The sequence below is a fragment of the Parasteatoda tepidariorum genome, chromosome X2, assembly GCF_043381705.1.
Source record: "Parasteatoda tepidariorum isolate YZ-2023 chromosome X2, CAS_Ptep_4.0, whole genome shotgun sequence".
Classification (NCBI taxonomy): Eukaryota; Metazoa; Arthropoda; class Arachnida; order Araneae; family Theridiidae; genus Parasteatoda; species Parasteatoda tepidariorum.
The window spans coordinates 19,113,437-19,120,838 of NC_092215.1; the positions used below are offsets into that span (position 1 = coordinate 19,113,437).

General features: G+C 29.7%; 1 long non-coding RNA gene across 3 annotated transcripts in view; it reads right to left on the bottom strand.

Annotated features, from left to right (window-relative positions):
• Positions 1-6,445: 6,445 nt before the first annotated feature.
• LOC107450575 (uncharacterized) overlaps positions 6,446-7,402 on the bottom strand; it is a 17,156-nt gene continuing 16,199 nt past the window's right edge. For all 3 annotated transcript variants that reach the window (XR_001584953.3, XR_006224864.2, XR_011638350.1), the window contains exon 4: positions 6,446-6,569. This is a non-coding gene — a long non-coding RNA (uncharacterized lncRNA). The remainder of the gene's footprint in view (positions 6,570-7,402) is intronic.

Genomic DNA, 7,402 nt, shown 5'->3' on the forward strand with positions numbered 1-7,402 from the left:
CTGCAGATATGTAAACAAACGAAAAAAGGTACATAAGATTAAAATTTTTTTAAATATTGTTCTTCAATTACCTACCAACTTAGATTACAACTTAGAATTATTGGAGTATTGTTCTTCAATTACCAATCTATTTAGATTTGGTTTTATTTGATTCAGTATAAAGAAAAATGCACCAGAAATAATATTTCATTTGCTTCGATAGAAATAAGTAAGTTTCACATTCCTTTTGACCTTCTCCGCTAATTCAAGATGGCGTTTATAGCTCCTTTCCGGTTACAGGTCAAGCACCGATGATCTTTAGCTTTTCCCTAATATTTCTCATATTCGACAACTCCGTAACGAACGGGATTCACTGGAAATTTATAATATTAAATTTGAACAAGTTACCATACATCAGAGATCTGTTAATTGATTTTATTTCTGTTATATTTAAAGCTTCTCCCTCCTATTTTTTTTTTTTTTTTTTGCGAATTTTATACAGGTTTCCTTTTGGTGTAGAGAGTTAACCCTTTCGAAGGTGTGTGCGAAGTATACTTCCCACCGCTTTTTTACCACTTTTAATTTAGGTTTCCATTTGTTAATAACTTCAGCTCTCTTGATATGCGTTTGAATAAAATTGGTAACCATTTGTTAGTTTAAAAAAACGTATAACAGTTACATAATTCCTATACTTAATTCATTAATTCCTTAAGATAATTCCTTAAGATACATAATTCCTATTAAAGTTTGTAGCATTTATAAAATTTATTTTATAAATAAATAAAAATAAAAGTCAATAAGTTCCTAATAGGTCGTGTTAAATATATTTACCATCAAAAAATGGCATTTTTATAAACTAAATGAGTTTTTTTTCTTTTATCAATTGCTATTCTTAAAAAAATTTCAATTCCAAAAATACTTTAATTTACTTTTACTAGATACAAATGGCCCATTAAAGGGTTAATGACCTTGAAACCTATGAAATTTGAATTTTTCACCATGTTAAGGTAAATTTTAAAGTTACACCAAACATACGGTCAGCAAAGGGAAAAAACGAATCACCCTTACAACTTTTGAATGGTTAGTCATATTTTCATTCTGTAAAGAGTTAGGACATTATCTAAAAGAGAAATAGCTCTATTTAGATACTACTGATTAGTATGTAATCGCAGAAATATATGTCTTTGTGCTTTATTGTTAGCACACGTAGACATTGACGTGCAAAACCTACGAAATTAGCGTATTTTATAGAATTTCGAATAATTTTTGACCTTTGCGTCAAGAGTCAGCTATTTGTGTCCTAATAGTTTAAGTGAATGTAGCATGACACAAGCTAAGTGTTCACTCTTGGCACAAAAAGTTTTGCCTTATTTAAATCTAAGTGTTTTTCTTAACACGTTGAGCGCCGCGTCAGCCATCGGTGGCTGACACTGGACTTTCCATTTAGGCCGCGTCACACTGAAATTACATTTAGTCCGCTTCAACCACCGGTGGCTGACACTGAAATTACATTTAGTCTGCGTCTGCCACCGCCTGCTGACACTGACCTTTCACATAGGCAGCGAAAAACAGCTGGCTGACATCATATAACATGATATAGAACTATAAAATTTACACTCTTTTATGGAATTGCGGAAAATGTATTCAAAATTTACTTAATTATTGTGATTCTTGGTTTAATAAATTCAATTTAGAAGATTTTTATCCACCACTATTTTTAAATAATTCGTTGGCTTATATTATTCCTAACTTTTGTCAGACATGCAGAGATGCCAACTTGCTCCGGACAGCAAATTAATATTTTAAAGTGGTAGTTTATCAATTGAGATTATCGGTTTAATAAGTGCAATTTAATAGATTTTTATCCACCACTATTTCTAAATAATTCGTAGGCTTATATAATTCACCACTTCAAAGTTGTTACGTTATGCTATGCCCTTTAAAAAGCAGTAAAAATAGTCAAATAATTGCAAAATTTAGTTTGCAGTTATTTACCGTTTTTTTACTAATATTGGCGTGTCCGGCCGGAGCAGTTGGCATCTCTGGATATGTCATGATAAACCATCTAAAAAAATAGCAAAATCCATCTAATATTTGCAAATTCAGTTTGTAGTTATTTACCGTGGCCAGAAGGGCAAGTCATGTAAAATTAGCGTGTCACTCAACGCGTTAAGATAACAAATAACCTTCAGATTTGATCTTCCAAAACTCGAAGAAATTTTTTTTTTCGGAACTATAAAAAAAACACGTCTTACAGTTTATACGTATTGAATATTCCCTGCAAAGTTAAAATATACGTATTTTAACCCCTTGGGGACGGGTGATTCAGAAAAGCATTCGTATAAAATCATAATCAAGTTGTAATTAAATAAAAAACGGTAACTTCAATGTAGTCGTTGTTAATTTGACAAACTTACTTTGCTTTTACTTTAATTATTGTTAGTTTATTCATATATATAATCAATGTTAATTCAAAGTATAACGAAATAGTTTTATTTTGAACAAAGTAATGGTGAATTAAATAAACCAAACAATCATAACTCCGCCCACAAATAAACTGCTAAGGAAATACTTTGATAACCAGTTTTATCTTTTTGCCCTGATTGATACGGTTTAATGCTGGCACGTATTTGTGACAGTCGGCACGAAAGGGTTAAAATATAAATATATATTAAAATATTATTATCTGAAAATTTAAAATATAAATATGTATTAAAATATGAAATATTTAAATATACCTTATATGTCCGGTTTTTAAAAGACTGGATGCTAGACCCTTTTAGTAACCGTACTTCAAGTTTTTAAAGATTAACAGCTACAAATTTGCTCTCTCGCTGGAATAAGTTTTCTAAGAACACAAATTAAATAATTCACTTGATATATAATAGTCTTTTGTTGGATTATGAATATTAAAATATAAAATATAGAGTAATTTACAATCAAAGTATCTGTAAGTATGTACCGAAGACAATTCGTTTAAGCACAATGACTTAACTTAGACACTCTATTATAAAGAACAAAGCATGTGTCGTTTTTTCTTAAAAGTCATGGCAGACTTGAGAGCATATTTTAAGAATAGGTAGACAAAAACAAATGTGCATTAAAGAACAAAGAAGACTTTTGTAAGAAAATTTATTTTCTGTAATTAATAATAAAATGTAAATGCAGGGTCAATGTATGATAAACTTCGTAATACTTGGATTCTAAAGAAAGCCTGATCTTGAGTTCATTTTTCTTAATGAGTCTACCACAAATGAGAACAATAGAATAACGTAAAATACGTTTTAAAGCTGCGTTTAGACAGACAAATACTTCAAAATTTAAGTTTACTTCCTCCTTTATGAAACTTATACCACTATGTAATCCCACTCAGGCTAAAAAAAATATTTTGTTTTAATTCTTGTAGCAAAAATTAGTAATATGAGTTAAGCGGTTGGACAAAAATACGGAAGCACTTCTATACTAACTCTATGTAAGAAATCTTTATTTTAGCACCAAAAGTTATGAAAGATTTTATATGGCAAAACTATTGGCGCAATTTCAAAGATCATGCTTGAAACTTTTAGAAATAGTGTATTTTTTACCCATTCAAAATTCAGATCGACGAAAATGAGATGAAACTATTTACTTCGTTTCAGTTTTAATAAAGCAATTTTGAAACCAATCTACAGGATTGTAATACTAGTGATTTTTCAATTATAATGATATTGAAAAGAGAAAGAAGCTTTTAAACTTTCAACGCTCATTTTGGTCGATGCAAATTTTGCATGGTTAACACTAGGTTTACGGACTTTTCTTAAATACCTATCTCTACAAACACGCATCAATTTGATGCAAGAACGAATACATATAACAGCACTTACAGAGATGCCAACTTGCTCCGGACAGCAAATATATATTTTAAAGTGGTAGTTAATCAATTGTGATTCTTGGTTTAATAAATTCAATTTAGTAGATTTTTACCCACCACTATTTCTAAATAATTCGTAGGCTTATGTAATTCACCACTTTATATTTGCATACCTGCCAACTCTTCCGGATTTTCCGGAAGATTTTATTTTCATATTTAAAGTGGTAGCAATACTCAGGTTATTCCAATTAACTTTTTGAATTATAATGATAATTATAGATGAGTCTGACCACCACTACATATAAATAATTACAATAAATATATGAAAGCATAATAATCTTTACGCAAGCAAATTTCAACGGGATCAAAATATAAATATATTTTTGAATCAGATTGATTTTCGGTTATTATTTTACAACCACTCTGAAAATCCATTCTCGGAAGGAGTAAAAGTTGGCAGGTATGTGATAATTATAAATGAGTTTGACTGCCACTACATATAAATAATTACAATAAATATATAAAATCATAAAAATCCTTACGCCAGCGAATTTCAACAGGATCAAAATATAAATAAATTTTTGAGTCAAATTGTTTTTCGTTTATTGTTTTACAACCACTCTGAAAATACATTCTCGGAGAGAGTGAAAGTTGGCAGGTATGTATTTGCAAAATTTACTTTGTAGTTATTTACCGTGTTTTTAATTATTTTGGCGTGTCCGCAGCAGTTGACATCTCTGCACTTAGAAAGCAATGTTATTATATACTATAAGAAGAAAAAAAATGAAAACATGAGATATATATTTATGAAATATTCCAGTATTTTATTTTTCAATACTCGAACTAAGCCACTGAAACCTTCAAAATCTGACTCTCTGACATCAATTGACATTCTGCGTTTGTTCTTTTTATTATTGCTTATCGGCAACAGTTGTTTATCGCTTGCTTCATTTGAGATAACGATATCGGATAACGGATCTAAGTATTGTCGGTACATTCCTATTTATTATTGATGTGATGCTTGCATGCTTACTCAAAATTTTGTCTAAATTACAATCGCGTCAAATTGACGCATATCCGTAGAGATAGGTATACTACAAAGATAATTTCAATATTTCAACGCTTTTGAAGAAAATAGACTTCAATATATATTTACCTCCATCAATGGATAAAAGTCATTACAAGAGATAAAATAAAAATGCAAGCAAGTTTTGTAATTCTCCTTATAAAATTCGAAATGCGTCAAAATGATGCGTCCCGTAAACCTAGTGTTAAAAAGGACACTATTTCTAAAAGCCTCAAACATGATAATTCAAATTGTCAACAGTTATGATATTTAAAACCTTCCAAGACATTTGCTGCCAAAAGATTTTTTTTTGTATAGAGTTAGTATAGAAGTCCACCAAATTTCTATCCTCCCTTTGTATGTGAAATACATGTTACTGAAAATAGCAGAAATTTGTTTTTGATCTTACTTATTAGTAAAAATGCGTGATTTTTCATTTTTACAAATTATTTCAAGGCTTCCAAAAATCCTCTAAAATTTTTAATGTGGTGGTAAAATTTATATTAAAAAATTTATTTCTTGTTTTAAAAATTGATCATTAAATTTTCTTAATCACCACAAAGATTTTGAAACTTATTACGTAGATTAAAGTTTGATACATGCTCGATTTAAATTATGGGGTAGGGGCCGCTACGCGGCCTAGGCACCCAGTTTTGTTTAAAGAAAGAAAGAAAGAAGCTCGATTTAAATTGTGAATGCAAAATTAAGAATAAAGAATAAAGTTGACGCAAAATTAAGAAAACTTCAAATTGCTTGGCTGAGCGATTTGCTATCACTATCAATATTTTGGGGGGAACTTCGGATTTTTTCCCTGTAAATTCGAATTCTTAATTCAGAGTTTTGTGTAAGACACGAACTAAAATTTTGTTTTTGTTATTTTCTGTAACTTTCAATGAGAACGAGTTCATAATACTCGTATAGCAATAAGCTCCGAAAATCTCTCCTCTGACTTCTTATACTTCTCTCTACCAGGGTTCCCACGGTCCTTGAGAATTTTAAAAAGTGGTAATAAAAATAAAAGAAATTTTGACATTTTTATTTCTGTGTAGCCACCACTAAAAGATGTTTTCTAAAAAATATATATATTCACGAAAATTTCAGTATCTTACGATGAAAAAGCATATTAAAACAAAAAAATATATTGTAGCTCCACCCTAAATTTACTACCACTTTTTTAATTTTTCAAGGACCGCGGGAACCCTGTCTACGTTTATTGCTTACAAATCGAAATAAAATCACAGCTGTTCACATGTCCACTTTTTGAGAAACGTCTTTTAAGGAAATTGAAGAAAAATTTATTGCATTAATAATTGGGAGTAGAGAGTTTTTTTTAAAAAATTTAATCAGCAACAAAGAACTATAACAATTAAATACCAAGCCCTCAATATATATGTTTTTAATATTTATTTACAATCGGAATTAAAAATATTTTAAACGAGATGAAATCAAATCATGCAGTTAACCAGTTCAAACTGGAATGATTTCATGAGGTATTGAAGTGTGGTTTTTTCCTTACAAAATACAACAACAACACAATAAAAAGTGGAATATATTAAGTGTATTCATTTATTCATTTTTTTTTTACAAAATTTGATCAATTTAATTACATTAAAATGAATTTTTGGCAGCTTCAGAAATTTAACGCATCTTCTCATCGGTCCATTATATTATGACCTGAAATCAAAATCAGTATATATATATCAACCAAAATCTAATAATTATATAGAGTTATATATTTTGTGATATATATTTGTTCTGAAATCAAACAGTTGTTGTATATGTAAACAAAATTAGCAGCTAACTTAAAATTTCCATTTAATTCATGTGAAAAAATTGCTACCACGGTTTTCGTAAAGACACTTTTTCTATTATGGAAAAATAGGAGTCCGTCATGTAAATGGTTACAAATTACTGTTTGATTCATGCGACTGATACACAGCCAGAGATGCCAACTTGCTCCGGACATCAATTATATATTTCAAAGTGGTAGTTTATAAATTGTGATTCTTAGTCTAATAAATTCAATTTAGTAGATTTTTATCCACCACTATTTCTAAATAATTCGCAGGCTTATATAATTCAACACTTCAAAGAATTTATGTCATGCTATGTCTTTTAAAGAACAAACAAATGTAGTCAGACATTTGCAAAATTTACTTTATAGTTATTTACCGTTATTTTAATTATTTTGGCGTGTCCGGAGCAGTTGGCATCTCTGCGACTGTAGCATGGATGAAAGCCCTTATATAGCAAGACGGAAAAGAAAAAAACCTGGTACGTAAAACATTTCATTCCAGCATTTTTTTCGAAAAAAAATGAAATATCTGTAACTATCAAGATTTCTTTTATAATTCTGGCATATATGTAAAACTGCTTCTTTTCCAAGATAAAGTAGATATTGTTGAAAAATTTAAAAAAAGAATAAGTAAACTCCTCCCCAAAACTAGCTATAACTGAAATGGTTTTACTACCAGCCTTTCCTCTTTTCCGTCTCGCTTTCACCCCTG